Below are 15,688 nucleotides of genomic sequence, written 5' to 3' on the forward strand. Positions count from 1 at the left end.
ACCCTTGAGCCAAGCCCCACTTCCCATTTTCTAGTGGTTAATTGGAGATAAGAATCTCAGGTATTATTGTGCCTGGGCTGTCTTTGAACCTTGATCCTCAGATCTCAGCCTCCTGAGTAGCTAGGATTACAAGCGTAACCCTTTTTTTTTTTTAATAAGGATTTGCACTGATGCAAAGCTCCCACTGTAATGCTTAGTTTGGTTTGGTTTTGCCAGTACTGAGGCTGGAGCTCAGGGACTAAGCCCTGACACTTTGCTATTTCTGCCTAAGGCTGGTGCTTTATCACTTGAGCCACAAGTTCACTTCCAGCTTTTTGGTGATTCATTGGACATAATAGTCTTACAGACTTTCTTGCCCAGGTTGTCTTCAAACCGTGATTCTCAGATCAGCCTCCAGAGTGGCTAAGATTAGAGGCATGAGCCACTAGTGTTCTGGATCTACTGTATTTAAACATGTAATATCTTGATATGACCCTTTTCCTGACAGAACGGGTTTCTGTGAATAAGATGACTCACTATATTTTTTATGATATTACATCAATTGCCAAATATAATAGGTTTTTCATGGGTAATGGTCTCCAGTGCAATTACTTAAAAGAGAATGCTAGTCTTCTGAACTCAGAGATTGGGACCTGCAGAGAATCTGTCTTTTCTATTAGTGACATTGAAGAAGTAAAACACCATAGTGCAGCAGCTGAGTTTAAATTCTACTAATAATCATAAGAATATTAAAGACAACTCTGAACTTCCAATGTGTCCACAGCAAAAACAAGTACATTGTTTGAGTCCTTTGGAGATTCTAAATTGGAACCTGGGATGACATTCTTGGACTTATAACTCATGAAACCTGTGGGAACACAGACATATTTTTCTCTAATTGATAAGTTTGTTGGGATTTCTTATAAAAAGACAAAAATTCATCACAGTATTAGGGGACTTTTAAAAAGCAGTCACTAAAATCCTTCACATAAATCACAAATATTCTACCCACTTTTTTCTTTTTCTGATAATCCTTTTAAAAATTCTTGTTCATTGGTTCAAAAATCTGTCTGTATTTTGATGCTTAAATATATAAAATTTAAAAGAAGTTTTTCCTTCAGATTATCTACCAAAAAGATTCTCCAGAGGCAAAGGTCCCATATTCCATTTGGAACAGATGAGGTTGCCTAGCAACCTCTTACTCCATCCTGGAGTTTCTCAGAACATCAGCTCCAAGGGCAACTAACGTAATTATAGATGATGAATTAAAACAGAAAATAAAAATACACATTAAATAGGATTTAGGTATGAAAATTCAAAAACACTAAAGTCTCTCATTTAATTTTTATGGAAAGACGAAGATCTTAGAAGAGAGGGGAAAAGGATAATTTTCATTTTCACCAATACAGTGCAAAACAGACATAAAAATTATCAAATTTAAATTTGTCATATTTTTAAATGGAAAAATTAGGAAATCAAAGTCAAAAGCAAATGAAATAGTTTAGAAAACAGAAAATTAGGAATGGAAAATGAACTATTTTATTCCTAGAACCTCCGGCTGTGGACAATAACCTTCCTTAACTTAAATGATGTTTCAGGTGAGAAATGCAGGATATGAAGAAAGATAAACTAAGTGGATTTCAATTGCTGCAATTTGGGACAATTTCTTTTAGTTTTAGGTGGTTCATTGTACTTACCAATATGGTATAGATCAGTTTCTTGTTACTCAAGAGGCTAAGACATGGAGGACAGATGTTCAAAGTTAGATCAGGCATAAAAGACTATAAGATTTCCATATCTAATTCAATGGAAACTTGAAAATGTTATTCAAGACCTGATACAAGAAGAAGGATGAAGCAGAGAAGTAGGAGGGGGAGAAGTAGGAAGAGAAAGAGGGGAAGAAGTAGGAAGAGGAAGATGGGGAGAAGGTGAGGGAGGAGGAGGAGGAAAAGAAGAAGAGAGAATGAGGAGGAGGAAGTCTGGAACTGTGTATGCATGTGCATACAGTTTGATTCCCGGGCATCACTCTTCTTATCTATCACTAGCATTTAATCATGAAAAGTCTAAAACATCAAATTCTCACCTGGTTCCAAAGGCTTTACCTCTAAGAACATGCCTATTTTAAGTTTCCATCTTCTTGTTACCTCACAAGGAGGTCTGGATTTTAATAGCTGAATCTTTAATGATATGGAAATGCTTTCTACTATAAGTGCAACTTATTTTCCCATCATTATCACGATGAAATGAACTTAAATATTTTAATACAAATCTCATCAAATGAATGTGATTGAGTAAATAATACAATGTAATATAAAATACGATAGGATGTATTTATTTACAAGTATGATAAAACTAAAAATTCAGTTAATTATACACGAAATGCACACTCACAGGAACACATATATCATAACTTACATACATACTCAAGTGAACGTATGTACATAAAGCACATATGAGCCACATACTGTTGGTATTTAAAATTAAATTTAATTATTTTCTGTTTCTTTTTTACTTCTAGAAGTGAATCTTCCCAGAGCAAAGCAAGTTGTATCCTCTATATTGTCATTGTTGACAATGGCTCTAGATACTTCCCATAAGTTTAGTAATATATTAAAAATTCAGAAAAACTCAAAAAGCTATTATAATCATGGCTACTATTTATTGCAATGAAAAGTACAGATTAAAATACACAACTGGAAATTGTTCCTCAAGTAGACGTGTTACAGATTAGTCACCATTCCTTGTTCTCCATTCCCAGTGCATACATGTGCAAGGCAAGTGTGGATATATACATATATATTATATATGCTTCTATTCGTTTATTTGAAGTAGGGAAGGGAAGGAGGGAAACAAGGTGATTTGGAGGAGGTGGGGGAAGGAAATGTTAACAAAAACGTGAGAAGGGGTGTCAATGTGTGAGATCTGGAAATATAACTGTAATCCCTCTATATATTATAATATAAAAATAAAAAACAAAAAAGACAAAAATATCTCTAAATTGCATTTTTGCTTCTAATTTTCTGTCTTTAAAAACATTAAAAACATTGCACAACGAACAGTTAAATCATTATTACTTCAATTGTGTAATGTATGGCTACTTTGTACCTATGAGTATAGTTGTTTAAAATAACCAAAATTTCATGGTTTTTCTTTTCTTTGGGATCCACTGGATTTTTTTTTAATTCAGCTAAGATGTTGTTTTGTTCCACATTACCATTTGCTGAAGTAAGTCACCACTTATCTGCCCACAGTTGGAAGCTTTCATAAAAAAGCTTCATGGGCTGAACTTATCCTTGTGAGCTATGCACATTACTGACTTCCCCACTTCACAGCACAGGGGTATCAACATGATATTTTCTAACCCAGTAGAACATTCTAAGAGGAAGGAGTCAAAAGCTTCCACCACTCTTTCTTAGGAGTTGAGGCATTCTCATTTGTGGCTGGTACCATACTCCTTTATTCTAACCCAGTTAAAGAGCCAGTTTAGGGCTGGGAGTTTGGCCTAGTGGTACAGTGCTTGCCTAGCATGCACGAAGACCCAGGTTTGATTCCTCAGTACCACATACACAGAAAAAAAGCCAGAAATGGTGCTGAGGCTCAAGTGGTAAAGCTCTAGCCTTGAGAAAAGTCCAAGGACAGTGCTTAGGCCCTGAGCTCAAGCCAAGGACTGGCAAAAAATAAAAAAAGAAGAGCCAGTTCATATGTAAGAGAAAGGAAAACAAATGAATATCATTTCTGCAGTGTGAGTTTGTGTGTACATGTAGGAGGAAAGGGTTTGCTGTTAACTGTTTTCTGGAACAATCTAAAGACACTTTCATCTATCTATGTTCTGGTTTTACCACATTTCTTTTTTTTTATATTTTTATTGAAATTAATAAAAGGGTTACATGATATTTGCCAGATAGAAGGTGCATCAATTCACATATATTGATACCCTTTCACATGTCTTGTTCTCCATTACCCTCCCTTCCACCCCCCATCTTGGTTTTCCCCTCTTCCCTATCCAATTTCAAATAACCAAATACAAATAAATCCAATATATCAGATAACAAAGTGAGATACTGTAACAATATGAGATAACCAAGGGACAGCAAAAGAGATGAGATAACATAGTACATTAAGGACAACAATCATTCATTATATGGCTTTTGTTTCAATATCCTGGAGGTCTTTTCAATTAGCTTCATACTACATGGCCTTATGTATCAAGGCTTTGCTCTATTGCAGATCTCTGCTAGTAGACCCCAAGGTTTCTACTGATTATGACAAATGAAGGAAACCATTGAGCCTAAGTTCCTTTGAGTCTGGCTTACTTCACTTAATATGACTTTTCCTAAGACTTTCCATTTCCTAACAAATGGGGCGATGTCATTTTTTCTGACAGCAGCATAGAATTCCATTGTGTATAAATATCACAACATGTTGATCCACTCATCAACTGAGGGATATCTAGGCTGGTTCCATATTTTTGCTATGGTGAATAGTGTTGCAATGAATATTGCTGTGGTAGTGGATTTAGTATGCCCTAGATTCTGGATGTTTCGGTAAATGCCAAGTAGTGGAATTGCTGGGTCATAAGGGAGTTCTATGTTTAGCCTTTTGAGGCACTGTCATACTGCTTTCCATAGTGGTTGAACGAGTTAGCACTCCCATCAACATTGTAGTAGTGATCCTCCTGGCCACATCCCCTCCAGCATCTGTTGTGATTAATTTTCCTGATCCTGGCCATTCTAACTGGAGTGAGGTGGAATCTTAGAGTTGTTTTGATTTGCATTTCTTTTATGACCAGAGATGTTGAGCATTTCTTCATGTGTCTATAGGCCATTTTTGTTTCTTCTTCAGAGAAGACTCTCTTTAAGTCTTTGGCCCATTTTTAATGGGATGATTGTTACTTTGGAGATTAGTTTTGGAGTGATTCAATTTTTTTAAGCTGTTGATATATTTTAGATATGAGGCCTTTGTCCGTTGTGTGATTGGTGAAGATCTTCTCCCACTCTGTAGGCTTCCTAATTTACTAGCTATGTCCTTTGCCATACAGAAGCTCTGCAGTTTAATGCAGTCCCACTTATCCAGCCTTTCTCTGATTTGCTGTGACTCTTGGTCCTTATTAAGAAAGTTTCGACCTGTGCCAAGGAGGCCTAGTGTATCTCCTATTCCTTCTTGTAAAGTTTTCAGTGTGTCGGCTTTTACCTCGAGGTGTTTGATCCATTTGGAGTTAATTCTAGTGCAGGGTGACAAAGAAGGATCCAACTTTAGTTTTCTGCAGGTGCTTAACCAGTTCTACCAGCACAACTTGTTGAAGAGGCTGTCTTTCTTCCATTCTATTTTTTTGGCTCCCTTGTCAAAGATTAGGTGGCCATAGGTCTGCAGTTTAATATCTGGGTCCTCAGTTCTATTCCATTGGTCTTCAGGCCTGTTCCTGTGCCAGTACTAAGCTGTTTTGATAATTATAGGTCTATAATACAGTCTGAAGTTTGGAATTGAAATTCCTCCAGCGCTGTTCTTTCTGCTAAGAAGTGTTTTTGCTATACGGGGTCTTTTATTATTCCATATGAAATTTTGGATTGCCTCTTCTATTTCTTTAAAGAATGACATTGGGATATTAATGGGTGTTGCATTGAATTTGTAGATAGCCCTTGGCAAGATTTTCATTTTCACGATGTTGATTCTTCCAATCCAGGAGTATGGGAGATTTTTCCATTTCCTTAGTTCTGCTTTAATTTCTTTTTCAGGGTTTTAAAGTTTTCATTAAAAAGGTCCTTTACATTCTTAGTTAAGCTAATTCCTTGGTACTTTATTTTCTTTGAGGCTATTGAGAAAGGAGTTGCTTTCCTGATTGTTGCCTCCTTCTTCACATTGTTGGTGTAGAGGAAGGCAGTTCATTTTTAAGGGTTAATTTTATAGCCTGCTACCCTTCCAAAGTTTTGAATCAGCTCAAGGAGCTTGGGAGTAGAGTCTATAGGATTCTTTAAGTACAGAATCATGTCATCTGCAGAGAGGGATAGTTTTACTTCCTCTTTCCCTACTTGGATCCCCTTTATGCTTGCTTCTTGCCTTATTGCACTGGCTAGGAATTCTAATACTATGTTAAAGAGTAGTGGAGAGAGTGGGCATCCTTGTCTCGTTTCTGATTTTAGAGGGAATGGCTTTAGATTTTCACCATTAAGTGTAATACTAGCAGTGGGTTTGTTATACACAGCCTGTATTATATTGAGGAATGTTCCATGGATTCCTAGTTTTTGCATAGCTTTTAACATAAAGGGGTGTTGGATCTTGTCAAATGCCTTTTCCGCATATATTGAGACAATCCTGTGATTTTTGTCCTTGCTCCTGTTGATGTAGTGAATTATGTTAATTGATTTGCGTATGTTAAACCAGCTTTGCCTCTCTGTGATGAATCCTGTTTGATCATAGTGTATAATTTTTTTGATGAGTTGTTGTAGACGGTTGGCCAGTATTTTGTTGAGAAGTTTTGCATCGATGTTCATCAAAGATATAGGTCTATAGTTCTCTTTCTTTGATGAATCTCTGTCTGGTTTGGGGATGCAGGTTATACTGGCTTCATAGAATGAGTTTGGTAAAGAGCCTTCATTTTCAATTTTGTTGAAGAGCTTGAGGAGTATTGGTGTGAGCTCTGCTTTGAAGATCTTATAGAATTCATCTGTGAATCCATCTGGCCTTGGGCTTTTCTTAGGTGGAAGTTCTCTAATTGCCATTTCTATTTCAGAGCTTGAAATAGGCCTGTTGAGTTGGGTTAGTTCTTCTTGGTTCAGTGTGGGTATGTTAATATTGGCTAGGAATTCATCCATTCCTTCTAGATTCTCAAATTTGTTGGCGTAAAGGTTTGAGAAGTATTCCCTCATGATATTCTGGATCTTGGTAATTTCTGTCATGATTTTATCATTTTCGTCTGCGATTTTGTTTATTTCGGTATGCTCTTTTCATTTTTTGGTAAGATTTGCTAAGGGTTTGTCAATTTTGTTAATTCTTTCAAAGAACCAACTCCTTGTTTTGTTGATTCTTTCTATAGTTTTTTTTGAATTCCAAATCATTTAATTCTGTTTTGATTTTAATAATTTGCTTCCTTATACTGGGATTAGGGTTGGTTTGTTGCTCTTTTTCCAGGAGCTTAAGGTGACACATTAATTTGTTGGTTTGAGATTTTTCCAACTTGTTTTTGTAGGCATTCAGTGCTATAAATTTTCCTCTGAGTATTGCCTTTGCCGTTTCCCAAAGGAGTTGGTATTTTGTGTGCTCCTTATCGTTAAATTTCATAAACTGTTGGATTTCTGTTCTGATCTCTTCGATGACCCATTGGTGATTCAACAATGTGTTGTTCAGTCTCCATGAGTTACAGGGTTTTCGTTGGTTGAGATGCGTGTGTAGTTCCAATTAGATGCCTTTGTGGTCTGAGAGTATGCAGGGAATAATTTCAGTGTTTCTGAATCTGTCCAGGTTTGTTTTATGGCCTAAGATGTGATCTATTTTGGAAAATGTTCCATGTGCTGCTGAGAAAAACGTATATTGTGTTGTTGCTGCGTAGATTATTCTGCAGATGTCTGGTAGATCTAGTTGGTCTATATAGTTGTTCAGTTCTACGGTTTCTCTGTTGAGTTTTTGCCTTGTTGATCTGTCCATAGGTGAGAGTGGTGTGTTAAAGTCACCAACAATCACTGTGTTTCGATCTATGTATGGCTTCAGTGAAAGTAAAGTTTGCTTGATGAGGTTCGGAGCTCTGGGATTGGGTGTGTAGATATTTAGAATCGTTATGTCTTCCTGGAGGAAAGATCCCTTTAGTACTATGTAGTAACCTTCTTTGTCTTTTCTCACTAATTTTAGTTTGAAGTCTATTTTATCTGATATGAGGATGGCAACTCCAACCTGTTTATGGGGGCCGTTAGCTTGATAAAGTTTATTCCAACCTCTCACTGTCAAAAGATGTTTGTTTTTTGGGGTAAGATGTGTCTCTTGAAGACAGCAGAACAATGGATCTTGCTTTTTGATCCAACTAGAAAGACTATGCCATTTAATTGGAGAGTTGAGTCCATTGATATTGAGAGTTAGGATTGAGAGATATTTATAGTTCCTATCATTTTTAAAAGCTTTTATTAGGGCCTGTGTCTTGACAGTTCTTGTGATCCTTAGATGGTATGATGTTTAGGTGCCATTTCTTTCCCTATATTGCATTTATTTTGGTTTTCTATGTGTAGAACATCTTTGAGAATTTTCTGTAGTGTTGGTTTTGTTGCTACATATTGTTGCAGCTTTTCCCTGAAATGGAATGTTTTTATTGTTCTCTCAGTTATGAATGAGAGCTTAGCTGGGTACAGTATTCTTGGTTGGTAGTTATTTGACTGAAGGGCATGACATATATGCTTCCAGTCACTTCTTGCTTGCATGGTCTCTGCTGAGAAATCTGGGGTTATTCTTATTGGTTTGCCTTTATAGGTTATTGATCCCTTTTCCCTGGCTGCCTTTAGGATCCTTTCTTTGATGTCTATTGATCCAGTTCGGATTACAATGTGGTGGTGGGATATTCTTTTCTGGTCAGGTCTGTTTGGGGTTCAAAAAGGTTCTTGTATCTGGATGGACCTGCCCTTCTGGATATTTGGGAAATTCTCTGAGATGATTCCCTGAAGTATATTTCCAATACAATTGACCTCTTTCTCCAGACCCTCCTCAATACCAATTAGCCTTAAATTAGGCTTCCTAATTGTATCTTGGACCTCCTGAAGCACTGTCTCATATTTCCTAGATTTGGATTGACTCATTTTCTGTTCTTTCTCTATAACAACTAAATTATCTTCAGCCCCGGAAATTCTCTCTTCTGCATTGTCTAACCTACTATTAAATCTATGTACTTTATTTTTCATCTGCCTTGCTTCTAATTGCTCATTTTTGATGCCTTGCATCTCTTCTTTTAGATCATGTATGGATTTCTTTAGCTCCTTGATTTCCATTTGAGTGGTTAGCTCTGTAGCTTTATTTTCTTTGGACATTTGCTGGAGTTCGGTCACCTTTTTATTTGTGGATTCTATGAATACATCAATTTTTCTTTGAAAAACCTTTATTATGGCCTCCTTTATGGCTTCTTCTTTTTCACTTATCACCTTGTTTATGGTTTCCTCTTGTTTAGCTATGGCTTCCTCCCTTGTCTCTTTCTTTATATTTTCACATTTTTCATTAATGATGTTTATCAATTGCATTTGTGTAGCACTTGGAAGACTCTCCTCTAGGTTTGCCACTGACTGTTCCATTGTCTGTTTATACTGGGTGGGGATGTTATTCCTTGATTTGACATTTTTCTTGAGTTTCTTATTGCCTCTGCGTTTTGTCTATGGGTGTTCCACGGTGGTGGGGAGTCTTTCACTCGTCTCAGTCTCCGCTGCCTGTGTTCTGCGTCTGGGTTCCGCTGCTTGCTGTTCTGGTTCCGCGTCTGGGTTCCGCTGCTTCTGTGGCTTGCTGGCCCAGTCCTATGCTGGTTTCTGTAGCTGTTGGGGCAGAGCGGCCCAGTGCCCTCCACCGCTGCTTTTCGAGGCTCAGATCTGGCAGCGAGGGGTGGGGGAGGGGTCCTCGTGTCCCAAATTCTTTGAGAAAGTTGGATGTGAGCTTTATCTGGATTTATTTTCCGGTTTGAGTCCTTCTACGTTGCTTCTTGAGTTTGTTGTTGTGGATTTCTTAAGGTAGTTGTCACCTGCGACTCCCTGGTTCTCTCTTTTTGTGGGAGAGAGCTAGGCAGTGTCGCTATTGTCTTGGCGCCATCTTCTGTCTCCCCTTTTGCCACATTTCTACAGCAGATTTTTGATGTTAAAACAATTGAAGGGGGAAAAATAAAATAGAAAGTGACAGAGAAATAAAGTTGTGTCCCTGTGTAAATATCATGAATATATGTTAAGGAGAAGTCTAAACAAGTTTTCATTTTTTTGACACAGAATTTTATTTGCAACCAACTCTGAGTACCCAAAAGATAAAAGTAAAAGAAAAAAACAAGTTTTCATTTTTTTGACACAGAATTTTATTTGCAACCAACTCTGAGTACCCAAAAGATAAAAGTAAAAAAAAAAAAAAAACAAATCAACCCACTAAAACAAAACAAAAAGTAAACATAAACAACGAGAGCTATCTATATTCTTGCTTACTCTTATGGCCAAAGAGGAATTCTACTGAATGTCACACCAGGGAAAACTCTGCTGTATAAGAAGATTGAAGGGTCTTGCTGCTGTTCTTCAGGCAGACGTTGGTTGCCTTCTCAAAGGGATCATCTGGTGACTACCTCATTTAATGGGCTTCTAATCTTCACTGACAAAAGCATCCCTTTTCCTAGAGAAAAAGACTAGAAAAAATATGTATGCATAGTGTATTACCTAGAAATACTTAACTATCAATTCAGAAAGTCTTATTAAAAAGGGATTTACTGGAAGAATACCTTTCAATTACTCAGTGATGATGGATTATACCACTGAATACCTTAAATGTCATTTTTCTCACTCAGGCCCTATTAAAACAACCTCAATTAAACCCTATTGGTTACTGGTTTGGTGAGGAAAGCTAACTCCTAAAGCTCATGACATAAGCTCTTAGGCATCCTAAAGCCTTTTCTGGGCCTAGCTAAGTTATCTGGCTACTTACACCAACAGTAGCACATGACCTAGTCCAGAGAAAATGCATATGATCAGGAAAAAAGAAGGAGGAAAAAATATATATACATGCATATAATATATATTATACACATTATATATGTATATAATGTGTGTGTGTGTGTGTGTGTGTGTGTGTGTGTGTGTGTGTGTGTATTCACCCAGATGCCACTCCTTTGGCATCTATTCCTTGCCAGTGCTGTGAAGGACTTTATTTCAGGGCTTCTTTTCAATTTCCTTTGATCCTCCACTTTCTTAATGACAGCCTGGATGGCTTCTTGGTTACCCAGGAACTGTGGAGGCCCAACAGCATGCAGGTTCTCATCAGCTCCTACAGAACTGGGACTCCAGTGGGAAGAGTGATGTCGATGATGTCTTGGTCCGAGATACCTTCCCGATGTTTCCAGAGGGCTCCACTGCCGTTCCCTAGAGCAGATATCAGAATGTGTTTGCCTTTTAGCTCTCCGGGAGCAATCTATTCATTCCTCTAAGGAAGGGGTCTGTTCAGAACGTCCTTCAAGCTTTCAGATGACGGCAAAGGCTCCAGGGGGACATCACAGACTTTGTATCTCCGGTTGCTGTAGATTTCATGATAGTAGGGATCGGATTCCTCAATGATTGGTGGACTCTCATTGTAGCTTCTTTTCCAGAGCCTCACTTGTTCTTCACCATGATTCAATGGCATATTTATCCCTGTTAAGTCCATACTGACGCTCGTTAAGATGCCAGGAGCCTTTCCACAGCAACCCATTCCTGCCCCAGCTCTTCCAGGATCAGCCAGGCTGTGTGAATGGATTGATTAAGGATGGACATGAACACAAGATCAAACTCAATGTGCAGTGCTTTGAATTGCTTCCCATAGTTCTGAGCTTTCTCCAGTCCTTCGCTGCCCAGTTTCTGGTCTACCTAGTTGCAAAAAATCGGTTCTCCTTATTCCAAGCCCTCTCTCCACATCTCAAGATAACAAATTTATGCTTGGACATCCTGGTGATTGACCTTCCTGGGTACTTTCAAATGGGATAATGCACAATAGCAGCAATACATCTGCAAAGAAGCCACCAGCAGCAGCAGTAGCAGCATCCACTTCTCCAAGGACTCATTGCTGTTGTCAGCATACACACACTTTTCTAGCCCTTAACAAGTTTTCTGCAACTCAATTCATTTATTTTTTTAAGTTTATATGGGGGTAAGAGAGTAACCGAGCAAGAGGACCATACACAAAAGAGAAGAAATAAAAGTACAGATTTAGAAGACTATAAAACCAGAAACAAGGGCACTGAAGTCCATTAGACTCTTATCTCCAATTAACCACAAGAAAACCATAAGTGTTGAGGCTCTAGGGATAGGGCAATAGCCTTGAGCTGAGGAGCTCAGGGACAATGCCCAGGCCCAGGGGGTAGGGTGGTGGCCTTCAGCTGAAGAGCTCAGGGACAATGTCCAGGCCCAGAGTTCAAGTCCCACTACTGAAAAAAAAACTGGAAATAAACTGTAAAGCCTAATAAGGGATAAATAACGTGCAGGAGGCAGAGTGTTGACTCATAGATTGAGGATTTATTTTTTTTCCCAGAGATGTTCTGGTAGTTAAAAAAGAAAAACATAACAGAATAACACAAGTGGGGGAGAAAAAGAGGAAATGGTTACTTTTGACACAGAGATACTAGTTCCTGTCAGATGTTTCATCCTGTTTGAGCATACATTTCCCTGCTCTAGAAAGGTGATGGATGGGAAGACTTTTGGACAGGCATGCTGAGGATTCTGCCAAATTTAAACTCATCCCATGCCATAGAAATGCACTATGCACAGGGAGAAGGGTTTACAATGTTCCTCAAAGGGTAAAAAATATATAATTTAATTCCTAAAAAGAATCTTGTATTTTTTACCAGACCCTAGCCACACACACCTAGTAGGCAGAGATGGGAGAGAGGGAAGGAACAGGAGAGATTGAAGGAACAGATAATATTTTTTTTAAGTAGGGAATCTATCTGGCATATATAAAGGTTGCCTTGCTGTATATCACCTCTAAAACAATATTAAAGTAATAAAAATTTAAAAAATATAGTTTACCCTTCTACACTTCCTTATTTATAAGCTTTACATACTAAAACCTACCAATTGCAATTGTTGTGAAAATCGCATAATACAATTCAATATATTTAAATTTCCCAACACAGCATCTACCTAAGTAGGTATTGATAAAATATTAATGCCTTGGAGTATTTTTTCTCCAAATTATATAATATAAATATAGGAGATGAGCAACTATTATAATGAATACAGGATCACAAGGAGTCATGCTTGGAAATTCATGAAACAGAATTTTCTGTTCAGGCTTATGAAGAATAACTGATTTCTATACAGATAGCAACAAAGTACTGAATATTTAATAATACAACAAAAATAGTCAGAAATGTATGTGTTTATAAAGACATAAAATTAATGAAGGGTTATATAATATTTGCCAGATAGAAGGAGCATTACTTTACATACATTGATACACTTTTTCATGTCTTAGTCCCCATTTCCCTCCCCCCAACACCCACCCCTCATCTTGTTTTCCCCCTTCCCTATACAATTTCAAATAATCAAATACAAATATATCCAATATATCAGATAACAAAGTGAGATACTTTAACAATATGAGATAACCAAGGGACAGCAAAAGAGATGAGAGATAACATAGTAATTTAAGGACAACAATCACTCATTATATGGCTTTTGTTTCTATATACAAGAGGTCCTTTCATTTAGCGTCATACTATATGGCCTTATGTATCTATGTTTTGCTCTATTGCAAATCTCTGCTATGAGAGCCCCAGGTTTCTACTGATTATGACAAAGCAGGGAAACCATTGAGCCTAGGTTCCATTGAGTCTGGCTTACTTCACTTAATATTTTTTCTAAGTCTTTACATTTCCTAACAAATGGGGCAATGTCGTTCTTTCTGAGAGCAGCATAGAATTCCATTGCATACAAATACCACATCTTCTTGATCCACTCATCAAATGAGGACAAAAATCACATGATTGTCTCAATACATACAGAAAAGGCATTTGACAAGACCCAACACCCCCTTATGTTAAAAGCTCTGGAGAAACTAGGGATCCATGAAACATTCCTCAGCATAATAAAGGATGTGTATCAAACCCACAGCTCATATTATACTTAATGGCGAAAAGCTAAAGCCATTCCCTCTAAAATCAGGAACGAGACAAGGATGCCCACTCTCTCCACTCCTCTTTAACATAGTATTAGAATTCCTAGCCAGTGCAATAAGGCAAGAAGCAAGCATAAAGGGGATCCAAGTAGGGAAAGAGGAAGTAAAATTATCCCTCTCTGCAGATGACATGATTCTGTACTTAAAGAATCCTGTAGACTCTACTCCCAAGCCCCTTGTGCTGATTCAAACTTTGGAAGGGTAGCAGGCTATAAAATTAACCCTCAAAAATCAACTGCCTTCCTCTACGCCAGCAATGTGAAGAAGGAGGCAACAATCAGGAAAGCAACTCCTTTCTCAATAGCCTCAAAGAAAATAAAGTACCTAGGAATTAGCTTAACTAAGAATGTAAAGGACTTTTTTAATGAAAACTTTAAAACCCTGAAAAAGAAATTAAAGCAGAATTGAAGAAATAGAAAAACCTCCCATGCTCCCGGATTGGAAGAATCAACATCGTGAAAATGACAATCTTGCCAAGGACTATCTACAAATTCAATGCAATACCCATCAATATCCCAATGTCATTCTTTAAAGAAATAGAAGAGGCAATCCAAAATTTCATATGGAATAATAAAAGACCCTGTATAGCAAAAAAACTTCTCAGCAGAAAGAACAGCTCTGGAGGAATTTCAATTCCAAACTTTAGACTCTATTACAGAGCTATAATTATCTGGCACAAGAACAGGCCTGAAGACCAATGGAATAGAACTGAGGACCCAGATATTAAACCACAGACCTATGGCCACCTAATCTTTGACAAGGGAGCCAAAAAATAGAATGGAAGAAAGACAGCCTCTTCAACAAGTGGTGCTGGCAGAACTGGTTAAGCACCTGCAGAAAACTAAAGTTGGATCCTTCTTTGTCACCCTGCACTAGAATTAACTCCAAATGGATCAAACACCTCGAGGTAAAAGCCGACACACTGAAAACTTTACAAGAAGGAATAGGAAATACACTAGGCCTCCTTGGCACAGGTCGAAACTTTCTTAATAAGGACCAAGAATCACAACAAATCAGAGAAAGGCTGGCTAAGTGGGACTGCAATTAAACTGCAGAGCTTCTGTATGGCAAAGGACATAGCTAGGAAATTAATTAGGAAGCCTACAGAGTGGGAGAAGATCTTCACCAATCACACAACGGACAAAGGCCTCATATCTAAAATATATCAACAGCTCAAAAAATTGAATCACTCCAAAACTAATCTCCAAAGTAACAATCATCCCATTAAAAGATGGGCCAAAGATTTAAAGAGAATCTTCTCTGAAGAAGAAACAAAAATGGCCTATAGACACATGAAGAAATGCTCAACATAGGCACACCAGATAGTTTCTATAGAACTTCTTGAAATGAAAATCTTACGTACATATTCATTGGATGAAGTTCAGTTGTTTTTGGACTCAATATTCAACTAATTAATGTCATTCAACCATTATATGCTTTCATATTGGTGCTTGATCGAATTTCAAATACCCTCTGAATAAATTGTACCTTGAGAAGAAAAAAAATGCTCAACATCTCTGGTCATAAAAGAAATGCAAATCAATACAACAAATTTATCTTTATATGTATTATATCTCATGAATTTTTAAAATTTTTTTCCATCTTTTTCTTTTCTTGCTTGTCGTGGGGTTTGAACTCAGGGCCTGAGCACTGTCCTTGGACTTTTCTCAAGGGGAGCACTGCATGTGGTACAGAGGAATCGATCCCAGGTCTTTGTGCATACTAGGTAAGCACTCTTAGCATTAGGCCAAACTCCCAGCCCCCTCTTTTTTCTTTTTTCTTGTCCATGATGGTGCTTGAACTCTGAGCTTTGGCACTGTCCCTGGATTCTTCCGCTCAAGGATAGTACTCTACCACT

The 15,688-nt window shown here is 37.7% G+C and overlaps 1 pseudogene; it reads right to left on the minus strand.

Annotated features, from left to right (window-relative positions):
- LOC150053054 (bisphosphoglycerate mutase pseudogene) overlaps positions 1-11,599 on the minus strand; it is a 29,861-nt pseudogene extending 18,262 nt beyond the window's left edge.
- Positions 11,600-15,688: the final 4,089 nt, after the last annotated feature.

The sequence above is a fragment of the Megascapheus bottae genome, chromosome 16, assembly GCF_031878675.1.
Source record: "Megascapheus bottae isolate mThoBot1 chromosome 16, mThoBot2.hap1, whole genome shotgun sequence".
Lineage (NCBI taxonomy): Eukaryota > Metazoa > Chordata > Mammalia > Rodentia > Geomyidae > Megascapheus > Megascapheus bottae.